At 43.7% G+C, this 21,022-nt stretch overlaps 1 protein-coding gene across 9 annotated transcripts in view; it reads left to right on the top strand.

The window, feature by feature from the left end:
• The window catches only part of RAB11FIP4 (RAB11 family interacting protein 4), a 312,484-nt gene that overhangs the window by 239,873 nt on the left and 51,589 nt on the right, over positions 1-21,022 (top strand). Inside the window, exon 1 of one of the 9 annotated variants that reach the window (XM_053289866.1) lies at positions 19,571-19,822. The exons of the other annotated variants lie outside the window; for them this stretch is intronic. The gene's annotated coding sequence lies outside the window, so the exon portion shown is untranslated. Of the gene's footprint in view, positions 1-19,570; positions 19,823-21,022 lie in introns of those variants that run through there. 9 annotated transcript variants of the gene reach the window in all.

Raw genomic sequence — 21,022 nt, 5'->3', positions numbered from 1 at the left:
GATTTCTGAGATGTCTCCAATATGGGGGTGAGGGGGGAGTATGATCAATAAATCATTGTACGTTCTTTTTCTTGCCCTATGCTAGTCAAGGTATCATTTTACTAATTTGCTATCTGTTTGTCCTGGTTCAACTACAGATCCTGTTCCCAGACCAGCCATAATCTTCCTGGTTTAATGTACTCTTTATGCATCTTGTTTTGTTTTAGAATTCGATGTTAAGGCAACATTGTTTCTTCAAACAGCAACTTGAATGCACTATCATGTTAAATTGCCCATTCATTCATGCTGCTAATTAGCAGCTAACTTAACTGGTGGAATTGATTACCCCTACACACATGCACACACTTCATTTCTGAATAATAATTCAAAGTTCCAATGGAATATTGAAACAGTTATATAATTAATCGTGGGTCATCACTGTGTTAAATAAGCATTATTCTGTCCAAGCACTGACCCATGTTTGACTGTCTGGCTGTTTTTAAATTTGAAAATGTAGTCTGTGTGAACTATTCTTGTTCCCCCTAGTATTTAGGGAAGTCTCCAGCTGGAGTAGGTCTCTCAGTAGTATAGTATAAGATGGCTGATGTTCATGAGCAAGCCACAAGGCAAAAAGTGGGACACCAATGTAATGAATCCTGAAATAAATTAAGCATAAGAACTGTTTGCAAGAATCGGCATATGGTTGTGAGAGCCACAAGACACAGTTCTACTGCTATCCCTTCTCCATTAACCACCTGATACATGAGGAATCCTGTTGGTGGGGAAAGAACAAGGGACTGTGTCTGTGAGCCAGGTCTCATGATCAGTGAGACCCGGTTTGGTGAGCTGAGCAGGGAGAGTGGGCTAAGCCCGCTCTCCCTACAGACAATCACAGCGGGAGCCCTGGGTCAGCCGCCCACATGGATCGGTTGCCCACATGATTTCTGGCTCTGTGACGGAGCCGGCAGGGGCTGGGGAAGCTCCAACATGCCCTGCGCAAGCGTGCCAGGCATGTTGGCGAGACCCCCGGAGCCGGGAGGCAGCTTTTCGCCTCCCCTCCAGGGGTCTCCTCATGAGTAGCCACAGTGCGGCTACTCGTGGGGGGGGAAAGCGGGTTTGCGGAGCGCTCACTCCCTGTCTTCTATACTGTTACCCAAGTGGGGTTACGGAAGCAGAATGGATGGCGTTTAGATTCCCTATTAAGTTTAGAAGGGGACTGCCAATTCTAAATGCATTTAGAAGGAGATTGCCCCTTCTAAAATGGCATCCAAATTAATGAGCACTTCTTTTAATCATTCAGGAAAATACTAGACTATCTCTTGGTTAACAAATGGTTATTGGCAACTCACATTTTTATTGCTCTCAGATACTCTCAACTACATCCCAGTGACTTCCAGAAGTCTGGTTTGTGGCAAAAATGGAAAGATTAGTTATAAGATTAAGAGAAGGTAGAACTTTAAAAGTTCATTATTATGCAGCATAGGCCCTTTTAATCCATTTTGGATTGCTCATCATGACCAAAAGGAAATAGAAATTCCCTGGTTGACATCCAGACTAATGTTGTATGTGTGTGCGTTGAAAACCATTCTGTGACCCTCAGGGGCATATTTTTGGGAGGCACAGTGGGCTGCAGAGTGAAGGGAAGATTGGCAAAATTTGACCCTCTGTATATGTGCTATGTTTTTCTGTGCATGCAATGTTAGTCTAGATTTGACATCTTGAATTGGTAAGCTCACCTATGGGATACTGCTAATTAAACTGATATTATGTAATGCTGAGTAAATCAAAAGTAGGTAATATTTTAACATTTTCACTTTTAATTAACATGTATATTTTCTTTTCCCATGCAAATGAAAGAGAAAGAATGCATATTGGTTAAATGTTGAAGCCCTGACTTGAATATATGCTAAAGGTTTTTTATTCCTGTGAGTGATTGCTTGATCTATTGAAATTTTCTGGAGACTCTTTCCTTTAGAATGACAGAGATCAAACTTTGTTTCATGGGCATTAATTTGCCAGTTTAAGATCTACTTATGGAGGCAGGTTTCCCCCCATCCCACATGAATATATCTACAATCCAAAGGAATTAACAGTTGCAAATCTTGCTATAAGACGTTGAACCAAACAGGGTTGGCTGAAATTAGGATGATGCTTTTTTAAAAAAAACGTTCACTGATTATCTAAATACTGACAGCTGTTCCAAGGAACAGAGGAGACCTTTATAGCCCTCTTTATATAATGCAGTTTTAGAATTACAGATACTTTGGGGTTGGAGTATATTTGGCAATGTTGGAGATGGTTTGTTTTGTTTTGGGACTTCCAAAATAGATCTGATCTATACTTTATCAAACTAATTTTATTGTACTGGCTTTAATGTTAATGTTGTAGTATCACATCTGTGAATGCATCCAGGGTTTCATGAATATATTTGCCAGCTTGCCAGTGGGATGCACATCTTTAATGCGGGCATTTATGGCAAACAGAACGCGGGGCTTCAGAAGAGTTTGCTTCCAAGCACCCCCAAAGCCGAGCACAGATACAGGTACCAGCTCCGGGCTTGGGAGAAGGGCGAAGGGACCCAGCCCTGGCAGCATCCCTGGGCTTCATTTGTGCTCCAAATCAGTAAGACTTTTGTCATGTCTGAGCACCTCTGAAAACCAACACAATGTCAAAGATGAGACTGCCTCTCCCCCAACTCATAGCAGAGTTATTGGCAACTGCAACTGTTTTGCCTGGCTATTAAGGCCAGCTGACTTTCATGGGGCCTTAATTACACTGTTTTCTGCTCAGTGCTGAATGTTAGAGTTGCATCAGCTGAGAAGTTTTTGCATTTTGTGTACTATAGTCATTCTGACACTTAAAATTTTTGCATCAGGGTGTCCTGCACATGTGCCAGGTTTTTTTCCCCAAGAGGACAAGGAAAACTTTTGCATGCATATTAAAGCATGCACAGTGAACAGCAGTTTTATCGATTCCACCCCTCCCCCGCTTCTTTGGGGAAAACATGGTTGGTTCTCCAGCTACTTTGCTAGGACCCTCAGAGTGGTAGTCAGTATTTCATTTGCAAGTGCCTTCATGTGGCAAGAGCTATTTACCATATAATGGTAGCTAACTGAAGTAACTGTTAATATTATGTCAGCAGGGTAACTGGTTAAAAATTAGAATTCTGTGGTAAATACATCCTCACTTTTCAGCAGAATGCATTTGTAAGAAATATTTACCATATGAAATGGATGAGGTGGAATTTCCCTATGATGGCTGCCACACCAAAATGTCACACAAGAATCAATACTGGGGATGCCCCAAAGTCACTTGACCATGCCAGAAAGGTGGTATGAGAGAACTAGGCCTCAATGTGGCTGGCAAAGGGGATGAAAAGGAGGAAGAGCATGCTTTAAGGACACTGATAATGTACATGACAGTTTAGGGCAGGGCTGTCAAACTCCTGGCCCTCTGGCAGGATCTAACCCCTGCAGCTCCCTCCAGCCCTCTCTCCCTCCTTCCTTCCTTCCCCATGCCATGGTGTGCAGCTCCTCCCACTGCCAAGAGCCAAAGCACCAGTGGCTTCCTTTACTCGTGCTCCCACCCCATTGTGTTGCTCCTCCCCCCCCCCACTCCATCGAAGTGGTGCTGGTGGCATCCAAAGTGCTGCCCGGCTTCCTTCCTCCCCTGGAGCCACTCCTTCCTTTCCCCTTGCCCCATACTCTGCCAAAGCACCAGCCAGCTTCTTCCCCCACCCCATCCCCTTTCTCTCCCTCTCTCTCTCCCTCTTGTGAATCTTCCTCCACCCCATTTCTTTCTCTGTCTCTCTTTCGCTTGTCAAACCTCCCTATCCCTTTCCCCTCTTTCTCTCTTGTCAGGCCTCCCCCCTACTCCTTTCTCTCTGGTCATTGGGAAGTATGATATTCAGAATTTCTCCCGTAAAATTATGTGAATTTCCTCTGAGCATATTCCAGTGTAAAAGTAGTGCATTCAGCTAATTTAAGTGGGAGGGCAAGAGAGGGGGAAGCAAAGGAGGGGGAGGAGGAAGATAGATGGTGGTGCGAAGTGGGCGCAAGGTGATGAAGGTGGTGAGAGGGGCTATATGTGGCCCCCCAGAGGTGCATCGGAATTTAATCCAGCCCATCACCAGATTTGAGTTTGACACCCCTGACAAACTCTCACTTGCTTATACTGCTTGAGAACTGGCTAGCCAAGGCAATACTGCTCAACTCTTCCTCTTTTTGTTTTTTCTCATGAAATTTGAAAGATTGTCTAAGGAAATCTGAATGAGTGGAGTGGGGAAGGTGGGGTCAGAAAGTAGGCAGCCTGCTTTCCCACCCCTCCTGGAAGTTTTTCACACCGAGCTTTAGTTCACAGCTCCCCCGGAATGGAGGTGTGCATTCACATATTGGCCAAATTTACCCCAAAGTCTCTGAGAGCTATCAGGAAGCATTTCACACATGACTGGGATTTTTCATTGCATGTTAGAGTGTGGCCCAGTTTATATCCAGGGTAAAAAAAATCCACTTTTTGCATGTGTTGGGGTGTTTTCGTTTTTGTTTTTTTGCAACTTTGAACTCGCAGTAAAGCCTCACAGTAAACCTGCGGCAAAGCCTGCTGTCTGGGAAAGTGCCTGGCAAAGCAGTGGGGAAAGGCTGTGATGTGTGGACAGGCTGTTTACATTCTGTGGTTCTATAATCAGACTGTGCAAGTATGTTTCTTGGCATGGAATTCAACACCCCGAGAATGTCTTCTTTCATTGGAAAAAGCAGTCTCTGGCTCTTCAGTCTGTGAAGGTAGGCTTGGAAGTGTGTAGGTGGTGACAGCAGGGATGGTCGTGATGGAAGGCAGCAGTGTGTGTGGTGGGGGAGCATGATTTCCAAGGGTGAGTCAGCAGGGTTTCAGTGTCATGTATAGCTCTTTTGTATTCTTCATTGCTAGCAAAAATACAATTTACAGAATAAGTAAATACATCAAAACCATTGCATCTATACAAGATAATTCATATTTTTGGTGCACAATTATAATACATGCATATATTTTCAAAGTATATGGAGCCCTGAGTTAAAAAAAAACACTAGAATTCTAGATCTAGATTTTATTATAACCAAAATGCTTTCTGCAATGAAACCTGCTAGTTGTGCATTTATTGTTTCCCAGGATGTGAGGGGAAGACAGATCCACTGTTTTTCACTCTAGACACCAAAGTAAGCACACTGTGACTTCTTAAATCACATCATTTTGGTGGGGTGAACATATCTCTGAATGAGTCCTCGTGGTAAGAACTGAGGCTTGTTAGAACCGAGAGGCTTTTAACTTTCAATCATTGCTTGGTATGTGGTAAATTTCAATTCTCACCACTGCCAAGCACATTTCCAGAAGTGCTGTATCGCTGCTTACAATTTTTCATGTGCTGCCTTTCAGTGCTGAAGCTTCCACAAATTGAGGGTAATTCTGCTTATGATATCGACACGTAATGATTTAATAGGTATGGTATTTGATTTTTATCACATTAATGCTGACCTCCCTTCAGGCAAAGTTTCCAAGGTGTGTGTGTGTGTGTATCTATATCTGAAAACCCAGCAGCTGAATTATTAAAATCAATCTCCAGCCCCCAGTGATAACCTGAAATGGCTTCCCACATTGTTGGCTACTATCAGGTAGAGATTCTTGATAGCCCCATTGCTACCTGGGATACCTGAGGGACCACCTGCTCGCAAGGGTTGCTGCCCGCTTGACAAGGTCATCTAAGGGGGCTCTGCTCCGGGTGCCGACAATGAGGGAGGCTCGGTTGTTGTGCACACAGGACAGGGCCTTCTCTGTTGCTGCCCCCAGATTCTGGAATGTTCTCCTGGTGGCTATTCGCTCCTCAGTCTCCATCACAGCTTTTAGAAAGCCATGGCTTTTTACCAGGGGTTTTATGTAATTGTCTCTGCTGCTGCCATTTTGTACTTTGTATTGCTTTTATGCTTGTGTTTTAAATTTTTTAATCAGATTTGTTTTGCATTTTTAGTTTAATATTTTAATTGTGTCTTTTTTACAATCTTGTTTTTAAATTTTGCTGTAGATCACCTTGGGGTTGTTTTAATGAAAGGTGGCATATAAACTTAACAATAAATAAATTGCCCCCAAGAATGTGGAGTAGGGACATTAGTCTTATGTGATAGTGTACAACTATGTAGCTAGACATTTCATATTGTTACGCTGCCTCAGGCTGTCCCACTTCCCCAAGTGGTGAGAAGTTCCAGGGGCCTGCAGTGTGCCTTGGGTGCTGATTTCCTTTGACTGATGGTGTGTAATTGTAGTATTTGTTTTATTTACACAAACATACAGGTTGGACATTGGATGGAGATAGGTCACAGGCCATTCTTGGAAATCAGCAACAGGTTACATTCAGGAAGCCAAACTCTGCTGTGGCATCCTGAAATGCTACAGCTAGAAATGTGAAGGCCGGAGCTCCCAGCTTCCCCCAGTCTTCGCATCTCTAGCCACAGCCCATTGCATTGTCTGCTCCATTCCAGGCCCTCTCTCCAAAAATCATTTACTGAGTTTCTCCCCTCTCTAGCTAGCTTGCCTGCACTTTTTGCTCTGGCTTCTCTCACTCATGCTCACAACACTCACTCAACACACACATGATTGTGGGGCCATCATGATGTAAGCTTAGGACGAGCCTTAAAGGTGGCAAAAATGGTAGATCAAACTTATCTGTTTTATTGACTATACTATCTTATAGTTCATATTTACCTTTGGGTTTGTTCAAATTGGCATCTCTTTGTAACCGGAATGATTCCCTCCCTCTGCCCAGAATGAACCAGTTTTCACACATTGTGGTGCTTCAGGCAATGATGCCTTTTACAAGCATCTGCTTGTAATGTGTGAATGAGATGCAAAATTCAGTGACAGGCTCCATGCCTTGAGAATTTGCCAAGTGGTCTAATTGCATTACCTTTAAGATGTAAATCTGAGAACTAGATCTTTGTGTGTTACATTTTGTGTGAAGGCTGAAAATCTCATCCAGAAATTTCAAATCTTCCTAAAGGCATGAAATTTGTCAGCTTAAAAACAGATACAAATTTGGTTGGATAAATGTATGAAAGGATAGCACTATTATTTTTAATCTGGTGCCTCAGCTGGGGTCTGCAAGGGCATTGTTTTCCCCAAAGATGTATCTTCTAAGATATGTTTGCTTCTTTCTCATTAAGTGAACAAGTGATTCATAGTATGGTTGAGAGTGAGCTGCTTCTTTGTGATCTAATGTTGTGCCCACTGAAGAATTCATGCAATATTAAATTTTAAAATACACATAGTCCAGAAAGCACCCTTTTTCCAATGATAAAGACTTGTATATTATGATCTTATACAAATTATATTATATTGCCCCTCCACATCTTTAAAGATGTGCTAATGGTTTCAGAATTGCAAAATTGTGTATGTGCTATAAAGTAGAGGGCCCAGATTTCATGTAAGGCTGATAGTGTTGTACCTGTCCAATGGGCACACTTGGCAGATGAGGTTTGAATTTTAGTACACATCAGGTATTAGTACAAACAGCAAAAATAAATAAATAAATGTGCTTGTTAAATAGGTATAGATCCAGTGTATGTATGCAACAGTCTTCAGGCTGGTCCACACATGTGTTCATTACTTAATTAAATCTGCTTTTTTTTTTTTTAAGTGCAGCTGCTGGAGATGGGTGTGTGTGTTTGGGGAGGGGTTTACCCTTGTCCCCCAGCATTTATGAATCTGAATTGCCTCCTAGGAGCTATTCTGCACAGTTCTCTTTTGAGCTGAGATGAGCAAATTATTCTTTTGCCTTGCTTATTCTGAAAAGGGAAGTTTTGTATTTTGCTCAGTGCATAGGGCACAAAATCCACACTTTTCCTTGCCCTGTACCTACAGGATCCTGTATTCCATGGTTCCTTATCCATCACTGCATTTTGTACTAAGTCCAGCCCAGCTAGGCCATCCTATCCAACCAACAAATATGGTTGGAGGAGAGCTGGTCTTGTAGTAGCAAGCATGACTTGTCCCCTTAGTTAAGCAGGGTCCACCCTGGTTGCATATGAAAGGGAGACTAGAAGTGTGAGCACTGCAAGATATTCCCCTTAGGGGATAGAGCCGCTCTGGGAAGAGCATCTACATTCTGGGTTCCCTTTCTGGAATCTCCAAGTTAGGGCAGAGAGAGACTCCTGCCTGCAACCTTGGAGAAGCTGCTGCCAGTCTGTGTAGACAATACTGAGCTAGATGGACCAGTGGTCTGACTTGGTATATGGCAGCTTTCTGTGTTCCTATGCCTGCCAGCTGCCCCCCTTAGACTTCTTAGAGTGCTTCATCTTGACCAGCCTTGACTATAGCACAATGAGTTTTGATGAGGTTATTGCTCACCGACCTACCCACACCTCCTGTCCAGCAGTCTTTGACACACTGGAATTGCTGGCCAATCCCACCGGACAACTGCAAGAATATCATACATATTGCTTGACCTGATGTTCCTTCCCTATAGTATTGTAGAGATGTGAACTTCTCCAATCTTTTATTCAGAGCAGAACCAGATACCTTTGGGAATTCAGTGCAATTGTAATGCACATTAAATTGCTGGGAGAGATGGGAGGTAATCTTTTGTGGGGCTCAGAAAACCTCAGCATGCTCTTAAGGGGTACAGGCTTGGGCTGCCTGGGTTTAATTAAACAAACTATGGGATTTTGCATTAACTTCTTTTTCCCTAAGATTTAGACTGTAATCATTTGTACATAGGTGTGTGTGTTTCTTGCCACATCTTTCTTTTGTTTTGGTGCCCCACTATTAGTCTAGTACAGGCATCCCCAAACTGCGGCCCTCCAGATGTTGCTGAACTACAACTTCCAGCATACCCAGCCACAAAAAATTGTGTCTAGGGATGCTGGGAGTTGTAGTTCAGCAACATCTGGAGGGCCGCAGTTTGGGGATGCCTGGTCTAGTACATGATGGTTTGGGAGACTGCAGAATATTTGCATGACACTATCAGTGTTCTCAATAATTTTTTTTATCTCTGTGCGGAATGAGTTTTGTTCTGGGCAGCAGTATCAAGGCAGTGTGTGCACACATGCATTGAGTGGGTCCTGTGTGGGATCAACCTGTGTGGGATCTAAAATTAACTGAGCGGACATCAAAAAATGTGTGAGCACACGCGCACATCTTAGAGGGAACACTGGTCACTGTTGCCTTTCAGATGAGCAAGGGAGAGAGTTGGCTTGCATACCTCTGAGTATTGGTACCTTTGTTTTTCCACAGCAGAAATAATGTAGTGCTGGAGAGAGATGCATATGTCTGTGGCCTAATTCCTGACCTGTGCCCCCTAAAACCGGGGTTCTCAAACATGGATCCCCAGATGTCAAAGGCCATTGTGGCTGGGTTTGTTGGGAGCTGCAGTCCAATAACATCTGGAGAAGCCTTGCTTGCTTTAACATGATCCTTGCTCATGACTGTTGGGACTTTCTGCTCTTGAATTGGCAGCTCGGGGGTTTGTGAGAATTTATTTTGCTTCTGAGCCTTATGTTCAGTGTGGAGGAAAACCTTTTCTTTGGGAGGGAAATCTGGTCTTGCAGTAGCAAGCATGAATTGTTCCCTTTGCTAAGCAGGGTCTGCCCTGGTTTACATTTGGATGGGTGATAGAGAGAGAGAGAGAGAGAGTGTGTGTGTGTGTGTGCGCGCTGCTCCAAAGTATTCTCCTTAGGGGATGGGGCCATAGCTCAGTGGTAGAGCATCCACTTGCATGCAAAAGAGCCCAAGTTCACTTGCTGGCATCTCCAGGTAGGACTGGGAGAGACTCATGCCTGAAACCTGGGAGAAGCCACTGCCAGTCAGTGTATGCAGACAATACTAAGCTCAGGGGCAGAGGGAGACCAGCGGCAGCCCGGGTCCAGCCTGCTGCGGTGGCCCTCTAGCCCCGCCCCCTGTCTGATGTCAGGTGCTAAGCCCTGCCCCTGCATAGGAACATAGGAAACTGCCATATACTGAGTCAGACCATTGGTCTATCTAGCTCAGTATTGTCTTCACAGACTGGCAGCGGCTTCTCCAAGGTTGCAGGCAGGAATCTCTCTCAGCCCTATCTTGGAGAAGCCAGGGAGGGAACTTGAAACCTTCTGCCCTTCCCCGAGCGGCTTCATCCCCTGAGGGGAAGATCTTGCAGTGTTCACACATCGAGTCTCCCATTCAGATGCAACCAGGGCAGACCCTGATTAGCTACGGGGACAAGCCATGCTTGCTACCACAAGACCAGCTCTCCTCTCCAAGACCAGCTCTCCTCTCCGACGCAGGGGATGTATCTTTGCTTGCAAACAGGGCTGATGTCAGATGCAGGGGGTGTGACTGGGGCACCAGGTGTGGCCCCTGATTGGCGGAGGCCCGGATTCTTCAAACCTATTTGCTCAATGGTGGCTCCACTCCTGACTGATCTAGATGGACCAATGGCTTGGTATAAAGCAGCTTCCTATGTTCCTCAACTCTTTCTGTTAAGTCATGGGTTCTCATACTTGAGTCTTCCGGTGATGTTTCTAGTACAACCCCCATCATCCCCATGGAGTTGTAGACACATCTAGGGACCCAAGTTTGAGAACTTCTGCTAAGCTCTGACTCTGCTGCTTTACCCTTCATGCGTTCATTCTTGCTGACTCTTGCCACCTATGGATATTTCTGGATTTGAGAAATGGGTTGACAGTCCCATTTTGTTCTTAATTCCTGTCCCTGTGGACTCTCCTGTTCTTCTGTTTTCATGTTGCCTGCTTTCTTGTTCCTTTTGGCTACCCCTCTCTCTCACTCTCCTTGAGGCCTATGCCTCAGCCAGAAAAGAACTTGATTCTGTCCTCACTTCCTGTTCTCTCTTGCTTTCATTAATACCACTTCTTTAAGGTTGTCATCTGGTAAGGCCAGACTTGCCTGGAATTGTGGGTATTTTTAGGATCTTGTTGTTTGTGTCACAGTGATAAGATTGTTCTGTGCCATGCTGATGGCTGTTTGTGCACTTTGGGTGTATTTCAGTGCTGTTACTAAGGTTACTTCTGCTGCACAAATAAACACACCAGGTTTGGCGTAGGTGTAAAAACATGTTAAGTGTGGATTATTCTCTTTTCAGTCCATAGAGGATATGCCAGGGATGCAGTTTAAATAGGAAAGAGGTAGTCTTGATGTTTGAGATGACAAGTAAGCATGCTTCAAGAATGCCTATTGGTATATCTGGTATATACCAATACCATATCTGGTATGCCTATTGGTATATCTGGTATATCCCATTAACGGCTTGACTCCAGGATACCTATGACACCTTTGTCACGAACCCTGCCACCTCTTACCATCTTCTGGAGTGGTCCAATTACAGTTGCCACCGGCTCATCTGGTGGCGACTCAGGACGAGGCTTTCTCTGTAGCTGCCCCAGGGCTTTGGCATATGCTCTCTGCTGAACTAAGAGCATCTCCTTCTCTGTTTGTTTTCAGGAAGACCCTCAAGGCTCTCCTGTTCTCACAAGCTTCAAATTAGAATTAATTTTAACAATTTGTTTTAATATTGGTTTATACTGTTTTTATTGTGTCTTGTGTATTTTAATCTGTGATTTAAAAAATATATATTTTAACTCTCTTACACTGCCTAGAGATGTACATATCAGGTGGTATAAAATTATGATAGATAAATAAATAAATTACACTATACATAATATGGCTGGAAGTTGCCTGCCCTCCACTGACTTCTGAAATGTTCCCCTGTGAAATGCAAGGAACTGTTTAGACTAAGAATGTACAACTTCAGCTCTCCAGCTGTTGATGGACTACAATTTCCATCATCCCCAGCCACGATGGCCAATAGTCAGAGATGATGGGAGCTGTAGTCCAACAACAACTGAAGGGCTGAAGTTGTACAGCCCTGCTTTAGACTATGGTTGCCAACTTTTACTTTTTTAAAAAGGCCATTCCTCTGCTTAGGTATGTGGGGTGGAGCTCCAGGGATCGGAAGAAAAATCAGCACAATGTGGCAGGTCAGCAGGAAAGTGTCAAAAAAATAAGAATGTTAACCTGAGATACCATTTAGAAGATGTTCCACTCTCAGCTGGGAAACAATTGAAGCTGAAAAATGAGCTCCAAGGCTAGTCAGTGACTCCACAGCAAAGATTGCTTAGCATTAATACCAAGTACCCTTTGTTCATCTCCACTAAACAGCTGGGAAATATGACTGGATCAGCCAGGACTGTGACTTGAAGGGAAAATATAATGTATATTTTAAAGAGGCCTGCTCTTCTGCCAGCTTTTTACTGGTACCTTTGGAGGGAAAATACTGGTAGTAGGGGTGTGCAAATACTGTTTGAGCTTGAACCAGCCTGGTTCAAGCAGTTTGAGCTCAAACTGGACTAGCCCCTCCAAAAAGAGGGGCCAGTCCAAGCTCAAGCAGAACCAAGCCCGGTTTGGCCCAGTTCAACTGGTTCTATTGCTTGCAAAGGGGAATCCATTTTTTTGTAATGGATGCCTTTGCTCCTTACCTGTGTCAGGATGTCCTGCATCTCCTCATAGCACTACTTCCACTTGACACATTTTCCTTTTTATAAAGGGAAGGAATTTCTTCAAATTATTCTTAGCTAGTATCTCTTACTAGGTATGAGATGTCAGTGTTGTAGAACCATTGGGGAACAGTGACCAGAGTGTGATCCAATTCAGCATATATGCGGCTTATATGCGAGTGGAGCATTGTCAAGGAAGTCCAACAAAGATGTGTTGGACTTCAGAAGAGGAAACTTCTAAAAAATGAGGAGACTGGTAAAAAGGAAGCTGAAAAGGAAAGCCAGGAGGGTCAATTCACTCCAGAAAGCATGGAACTTATTTAAAACCACAATAATAGAAGCTCAGTTGGATTGTATACCAAGAAGGAGGAAAGGTTCAAATTCAACCACCAGCATGGCTAACAAGTAGAGTCAAGGAAGCTATAAAAGGGAAGAAGACTTCCTTCAGAAAATAGAAATCCTGTCCAAATGATGATAACAGAAAGGAACATAAACTCTGACAAAAGAGATGCAAGGAGACAGTAAAGGATGCAGAAAGAGAGTTTGAGGAGCATATAGTTAGAAGTGTCGAAGCGAATTAAAAAAACACATTGGAAGCCAGGGAGGTAGGGATGTGCACAACCAGTTTGATTGTGAACTGGACTGACTTGAGCGGTTTGATTTGCGAACTGCTCCTAGCTGGTTCGTTGAACTGGTTCAGATACCTGTGGTTCAAATTTGGACAGAACCATACCAACCGGTCCATGCATACCCCTACAGGGAGGCAGTTGGACCCTTGGATGAGGGTATGGAAAAGATTATTAAGGAGGATAAGGAGACTGCAGAGGATACTGACCATATGCGCACTCCGGAATTGAGCTTTTCAGGCTTGGAGACTGAAGAACTGTGCCAATTTGAGGAGACAAGAGAGGATGTTCTAAACTGTCTTGAAAAACTAAAGATTAACAGATCACCAGGGCCAGATGGCAACTACCCAAGAGTTCTTTAGAAACTTAAATGGGAAATTGCTGCTCTCCTAGCAAAAATATGTAACTTGCCCCTACAATCATGCTCTGTACCACAGGGCTATAGATTGACATCTTGGGCATCAGTGAATTAAAATGGACTGGAATGGGACACTTTCAGTCAGAAAATCATACCATTTCCTACTCAGGACACGAAAACCAAAGAAGGAACGGTGTTGCTTTCGTAGTCAGGAAGGATATAGCAATGACAGTACTTGTACAATGTGGTCCAACTAATATCAATTAGATTTCGTGGACACCCTTTTAACATGATAGTTCTTCAAGTCTTTGCCCCAACAACTGATGCAGAAGAAGAGGAAGTTGATGAGTTTTATGCTCAAGTTCAGTCTGAAATTGACAGAACATGCAAGCAAGATGTGATGCTGGTGGTTGGAGACTGAAATGCCGAAGTTGGAAAATGTAAGGAGGAAAACACAGTTGGCCTATATGGCCTAGGAAACAGAAACGAAGCAGGAAAACAACTTCTTAGTTTCTGCCAAGCCAATGATCTCTTCATTGCTAACACATACTTCAAACAACCAAAGTGGCACCTATACACATGGACATCATCAGGTGGAATACACAGAAATAAAATTGATTACATTATTGGTACAACGAGGTAGAAGAGCTTAGTTATAACAGCAAAGACATGGCCGGAGGCTGACTGTGGAACTGATCACAAACTGCTCATGTGCAAGTTCCAAGTCAAGCTAAAGCGGAAAAACAAAGCTATCCAGCTTCCACAATATGATCTTGAGAATGTACCCACCATTTTCAAGGAGAACATCAGGAACCGCTTTAAAGTTCTGAACCTCATTGATAGGGAACCAGAGGAACTGTGGAATGAAATCAAAGAAGTTGTTAAGGATGAATGTAAAAAGAGACTGCCAAAGGCCAAGAATCGGAAGAAAGCAAAATGGATGTCAAAACAGACTGTGGAAATTGCCAAGAAGAGGAGAGAAGCCAAAGTCAAGAAAGATAGACCTCAGGAAGGAAATTAACGGGGAATTTCAGAAAGCTGTTAGAAGAGACAAGGAGCAATACTACAATGACATCTGTAAAGACCTTGAGGATGGAAATAGACATGGAAAAACAAGGCAAGTTTTCCAAATGGTCTCTGAACTCAGAGGGAGGTTCCAACCTCGAATTGGTATGTTAAGGGATACCAAAAGACAGATAGTAACTGACTCAGAGAAGATCAAACGGATGGAAAGAATATACTGAAAATCTGTATGGCAGGGACGTCAATATCCAAGATACTCTAGAAGATATTCCCTACTTGCAAGAACCTCTAGTATGGGAAGATGAAGTTAGATCAGCACTCCGGTCATTACCAAGTCAGAAGGCTACAGGAATTGATGGAATAGCTACAGAAATATGGCAGGCAACAGAAGAAGAATCAGTCAAGGCTCTAACCAAACTATGCCAGCAAATTTGGAGAACAACACAGTGGCCAACAGATTAGAAGAAGTCAGTCTACATACCCATACCAAAGAAAGGAGACTTAACAGACTGCACAAACCATTGCACAATATCCTTAATTTCACATGCTTGCAAAATAATGCTCAGGATCATCCAATGCAGATTAGAGCCCTACATGCAAAGGGAAATGCTGGATGTTCAAGCTGGTTTCAGAAACGGCCGAGGAACAAGAGATGACATTGCTGATGCATGCTGGATAATTGAGAAAGCCAAAGAATACCAGCAAGAAGCCAATATGTGCTTTGCTGACTACAGAAAAGCCTTCAATTTCCATGCCAAGTTGTGGAATATCCTTAGGAAAATGGGCATCCCAGAACATCTCATTGTTCTCATGAGAAACCTGTACACAGGGCGGGAAGCCACAGTCCAGACGGAACATGATGAAACAGACTCGTTCCAGATCGGCAAAGGAGTAAGACAAGGCTTTATACGTTCTCCTTTATTCAATTTATATGCTGAACATATACTGAGAGAAACTGGATTGGAAGAAGATGAGCGTGGTTTTAAAGTTGGAGGAAGAAACATCAATAACCTGCGCTACACTGATGACACCACGAAATTGATAGCAGAGAATGTGGATGATCTGCAAGCTCTAGTAAAGAAGGTCAAGGAGCACAGTGAAAAAATGGAACTACACTTAAATGTAAAGAAGACTAAACTAATGACAACAGCTACAGCAACCAGCCTCAGAATTGATAATAAAGACATTGAAGTGGTGGATAGCTTCTGCCTTTTAGGATTGACCTTCAACAGTAAAGGATCCAGCAGTCAAGAAATATGCCACAGACTAGCACTTGGTAGGGTTGCAATGGAGGCCTTGGAAAGCTGATTTGCACATATTGCAAGTTCTTTTTTTGATCAACCCAATTTTTCCTGTCAGTCAGGTAGGTAAACACCTTTTGGGAGTGTGGTGGATAGTAATAATAGTAATAAAAGTTTAGATAGCTTCCTTCTTTGAGCTCTGGTTGAGCCCAGACGGGATCATTCTTCATTCCTGGAGATATCTGAATGGTAGCTACAATTTTCTGTGGAGTATTGACGCTTTTGAACTTTGATGCTGGAGAAGACTTTTGAGGATACCATGGACAGCCAGGAAAACAAACAAATGTGGACCATAGAACAAATCAATCCAGAATTTTCACTCAAGGCACAAATGACCAAAGTTCAAAAGCATCAATGCCTTTTCTATCTTGCTTCTTCAAATTCCAGCTTTCACATCCATAGAATGTGATGGGGAAAACCATTGTCTGAATGATTCTAATCTTTGTAGGAGTAGACACGTCATGGCATCTAAATATCCTTTCCAGGCCTCCATTGCATTTCACACTGCACTGCCAGCTGTGGAAAATGTCATTTCAAGGGTCAGTATTAATTAGGCACATTGTCTTCACATTCTACAGCCAATGGCAAAAAATGTTACTGCTGGCAGCACCTGTATCACTTGCAGCACAATTCTATGCATATTTACTTGGATGTAAGTCCCACTTTTTTCATTAACCCTATTCCAGGGTTGATTTGATTTAAATAAAAATGATTTAAATGTTGATTTAAATAGCTTCACAGAAGAACCTGATTTTAACGATTTAAATTATTAGTCAGATTCTATTTAATAATTTTCTAATAAAAGTACATTCTTGTCTAATATAATGTTAATACATATTCAGATATAGGTGTGGTTTCATTTTAGAAGGTTGACACTTCTCATAATGTTGTTTCACTTGGGCAGTCAGGCCTTGCATTTCTTTGTTGCACTGTTTGCATTTCACATGCATGCCTGTCTTATCCACAGGTATAGGAACTTCAGTAAAATATTCCCAAATGGGGTCTCCTTTATGGCCTGCTGCCATGATAGGTGTTCCCCTTCTACAATGGAGGATATACTCAGACAGTGTTTCCTTAGGACTGTGTTCTGTTTACTTTTGGTTTCACTTTCTATTCACCTCTCTTATCCCTTGCATTCATATCCAGACTCCTAGTCCTTGCTCATTGTGCTCAATCCCCTGCAAATTCTCTACTCATTTGTTGACCTTCGTCTTTGCACTTGCGGGGTGGGGGCAAGGGCTTGATTGTGGAGCAGTTCTCACAAGCAGCCAAGACCAGGCTAGGGCAGCAAAGCCCAGGCTTGACTGCCTATGGGAAACCATGGGAGCTAACTGGCTCCCGGGGGCACCTTGGTGGCAAACCCGCCTCTAGTGAGACCACCTCTTAAATAAGAGTTAAGCACTAACAGGTCCCTGCCTGTCACAGGGGGTGGGGGTGGGATCTCTGGGGGATCTCTGGGGGCTGGGACATGTCATCCCAGCCTCTGTTGCTCAGCGCTGCAGGAATGCAGCACTGCTAACCTGGGAGCATGGTTTGCGCTCCCAACAGCAGAACTTGGTTGCCTAGGGGGAAGGTGAGTAAAACAAGCCTTCCCCCTCATGCCTGCCCATCACCCCACATTCCCAATCATCAGAACAACCTCTGTGAGTGTGTACTGCTTGTACACCACCTGCAGAATAGGACTGATCAGGTCTGTTATCTCTATATACTGCTGTTAATATGTTTATAAAATACAGTTAGAAGTTATGATAAATATTCATGATGATATCTTTGACCTAGGTTCTTTTTTATTAATAGTTTTTTTTTAAATTAAAATCTGATTTAAATCTTAAAGCCAATCTGTTTATATAAAAAATATATCAACCCTACCCCATTCACACATTATGTTCAAGACTTGTACAACCAGTTTACGGTGTGCACAGCTACAGTTATTCACATACTATGCTGAACACAGGGACAGCAGTACACTTCCTATCTGCACCAAGCATTTGAGGGGTCTGTAGCCAGGTTCACTTTTAAAAGGAATACAGGTAGAGTCATTCACACAAAAACATGTACGAAGATCTTGAACACAGGTAAAATATAACGTCTTGATAGGCCTATTGTCTCAAGATGCATGTTGCAAATAGAGACTAGCTTCCAAGCCAAAAGGTAACCTATATTGACAGATAGGGAATCATTGAGGTGAGTCTCACAATCAGGAAGGGGGTTAGCAGGAGTGGGACCTTCCTGATTCAACCTGAGTGGGCTCATAAATTAACTGAGTGGACATCAAAAAACATGTCAGCGCACGCACGCCTTAGGGAGAACACTGCCTGAAGCCCCACTGAAGTCTTTGATAATGAATTGAACCAGCAGTCAGGGGCAGACCTTTCATGAGGTGAGGCAAGGTGCTTACCTCAGGTGGAGGATTACTGGGGCAACAGCAGGGCTACAAGATCCCACCCCCACCCCCGCCTTGCCACCATCATTGGAGCTGCTCTTTGGGACCAGTCTGACCTTTGTGAGAATGCTGCCCTGCTCTCCTCAAGCTTGCAAGAATATTCGTAGCAGTAGAAGTAACAACACAAGAAGAAACTGCTGGCAACCTCCCCCTGCCCCCATGCCACTTTTGAAACTTGCAAGAGTTTGTTCTGAAGAAACAAAAAGAGAAAAACACCAGGTGCCTCACAGAAGTATTTACTGAGTCTGGTGCAATTTTGGGTAAACTACTTATTTTCAAGGGCACTTTGAGGGATTAAAAATAAAATGTTTGTAAAAGATCCTAAAAGCAAAATAAACTGCACCAGAAGGAGACTGTTACTGTTTGAGAACCAGTTACCAAACTGCTTCTTAAAATCAGTGACTGACATCCTGACCAAATTACTAGACTGAAGTCCTGTTGAAATTAAATAGTTAGAGTAACCCCTGATTGGGCCCTGTTGAGGAATTTAGCCAGTGTCTAAACTGGAAAATTAAAAAAATACTGGTGAACCTGAACCAAGTTCTTGATGGTTTGACTCCTTGGAGAAAGTACTGTAGTGAATGAGTAGCTCTGTGGACAATGGACATTCTTTCCCCCTCCTCAGACCCTTAGGTAATTGTGGTGCCTTTTGTTGTGTATACATTGCATTCCTGTGTTGGGCGTCATGTGGCCTTGCTACCATTGCACGATAAAACACTCCCTATCTATCTTGATTCTGTGTTGTTGGCTTTCTTAGCTGTTCCAATTCAGTTCCCTCTAGCGCATTCAGAATACACTACAAACACTACTCAGTAAAAAGGAGTACTTTGAATGGGACCTCGCATATTAAACAGTCTGGCACTTGTGTTGCTGCCGGTTAAAATGACAGGTAGTGCAAGTGCAAACATTCCTGCAGTTTCTGGCCTTGTTCCAGATTCCTGGCCAGTTTTCTTTTGGCTTTTACCTTGCCGGCACCAGAAAAACACAGTCTGTTAGAACACAAAGCTGCTTTTCATGGGCTTCCCTTTTTCCTTTTACCCACACATCTCCAGTATGAAGAGCAGAGAGAGAGCTTTATTTCAGCATGCACTGGGACTACAACTCTGTAAAGTGATCCCACTGAACTGATCCCCCCCCACCTCCCATGATTGCACCCGACCTTGAATAGTGATAGGTACCCTTTCATGGAAGTTTGCAACATCTAGCATTCACCTTGTAGTGTGATGTTTACTACACAGATGTAGTAAATCAGGGTTTGATGAACTCCAGGCACCAGCTTGCCTCTAGAAATTTAACCATAGTGCCTAGAGATAACTGCCTCAATGATCACTTCTAAGCAATTCCATTCCCTGGGCCAAAACCTGCCACTGCCTCTCCTTCCCCTTTCTGCTGTCACGTCACCCTTCCTGCCTCCTCTTTCCCTTCTCAGAGTGCTCCTGGGCACACCCTCCTCCAGCTTCATCACCTAGTCCTAGGCAAACAGACCTCTTTCCCCCCACTTTTTTTCTTTTCTTTTCTTTTCTTTTTTTTTGCATATTGCAGTAAGGCAAGAAGAATCCACATGGCAAGAGAAACAGCTGCTTATGTAGGTAAGAAGAACTCTAAGCTGGTGGGAGTGGTGGCAGGCAGGAGACACAGACTGCCACAGCTTTGGAGCAGGAGCAGTGCTTGCTGGCCAAGAGAGAGAGTGAAGAGGCTGGCCATGTGGATAGCTAGACTTGCTGCTGTGCCGTGGTGTCGGTGTCGCATTCCTCAGAGTTGCTTCCCAGTGGGGAAGGAACAGAAAGCCCAGAATTATCTCCTCCGTATGCTGCAGGAGCAGCAAGCCCATCCAGATGGGTCAGCCCCCACACATAACCTCCCAAATGGAGTGCTGTTTTTGTATGCAGGGCTGCACTCACAAGACTGTGCTTTGGACTGCCCTTCCTTCCTTTCTGTGCTTTTTGACCTACAAGCTTTTAAAGTGTTCTGGAAAGCAAAGAAAAATTGTCTCCAGAATGCAATGAAATAGGTCTGTGTGCTGGAGACTGTCTGCAAAATACAACACAGCCACCACTAGGGCTGTGGTTTGTGCCTGCCCATCATCTCCCCCTCTCTTGTCTTGTCGTCTTGGAGTGGTGGGGACAGGAGAGGATCATAGGGAAAATGTGGGGCGGAGGTGTGAGTGGCCGTTCACTTCAGTTTGCCAGACAGAAAATGGGGACCTCAGGGAAGTAGCAGTCTGAATGGATCCCCAGCCCCTGAACACTTAGTTTCAGTGCTGGGCTAGATTGCCCTTTAGCCGTACTTCATTTTTCTTTCTGTTTCTCACGTAAGCAGAGGTTTGCTCCCTTGACATGTTTTTACCAGAAAAATAATATTTTTCAGACATGTGCCTTTTCCAGGTGCCCTGGTGCTGTGGTGGATGATCAGAGTGCTAATTCAGATTTCTGATCACCTGACACCTATTGGTGGGAGAGGGAGATCCCCATTCTAACAACCTCTAGTCCTCATGGATTAGCATGATCAGTGAGAGTAGAGGGAAAGCTGCTGCTGCACATGAACATTGATGACCACCTCGGAACAGGAATTGTCCTTCAATGTTTCTGTCAGAGAGGCTGTTTTCCTGATCCCATTGCTCCCAGCAGCTATATCAGAAATTGCCCCAAGGCTGCTACCCTAACCATACTTGCTCTGCTTTGCACTTCATTTGCCCAGTGATAGCAACCACGAGGGCTCATAGTCGGGCTTGCTGAGTCCTAGTGCTCTTCCTTTTGGAACTCCAGAACAAAGGAGGAGGTTTGCTTGGC

The sequence above is a fragment of the Hemicordylus capensis genome, chromosome 2 (assembly GCF_027244095.1).
Source record: "Hemicordylus capensis ecotype Gifberg chromosome 2, rHemCap1.1.pri, whole genome shotgun sequence".
NCBI lineage: Eukaryota > Metazoa > Chordata > Lepidosauria > Squamata > Cordylidae > Hemicordylus > Hemicordylus capensis.
Note: the sequence above shows the minus strand (reverse complement) of the source record. Positions and strands in the feature narration are given on the sequence as shown.